We start from the raw sequence: 639 nt of genomic DNA on the forward strand, positions 1-639 counted from the left end.
GGTAGGATCGGTAGGAGTTTGGGACCAACCTGGGTAACATAGTAACACCTCATCTCTACAAAAAATAAGCTGGGTGCAGTGGCACATGCCTGTAGTCCCAGCTACTCAGGAGGCTTAGGTGGGAGGATTGCATGAGCCCAGAAGTTTAAGACTGCAATGAGCTGTGATCGTACCACTGCACTCCAGCCTGGGCAACACAGTGAGACTACGTCTGTAAAAAAAATAAAAATAAAAGGCTAGGCTAGTAGAAAACAATAAGCATACTAATTGTATGTGTATCTATGCAAAAACTCAAGTAAGCTTTTGAGAGTTCATCTCTAGTTGGGTTTGAAAGAGGCTGGCATTTAGCTAAGTGGGGAGACTGATGTGAAAGGAAATGGGCCGAGGTTTAGTTCTCCATGGAGTTCTTGTCAACGTTTGATGAAGAATAAAGGCAAGAGGTTGGTAGCTGCAGATAAGGAAACCTAGCCATTTTATTTGTCATCTACAAGAGATTGAATTAACTGCCCTTTGCTGTTCTGTCTCTTATTATAAGAGACTACAGGATTGGTGGTTAGGGATTACCTGTTCCTATTAATAAAACCCCACTGAGTGGCTTCTGTTTACTTTTTAAATTATTTATTTATTTATTTATTTATG

Source organism: Colobus angolensis, unplaced genomic scaffold, assembly GCF_000951035.1.
Source record: "Colobus angolensis palliatus isolate OR3802 unplaced genomic scaffold, Cang.pa_1.0 Scaffold67, whole genome shotgun sequence".
In the NCBI taxonomy this organism is placed as follows: Eukaryota; Metazoa; Chordata; class Mammalia; order Primates; family Cercopithecidae; genus Colobus; species Colobus angolensis.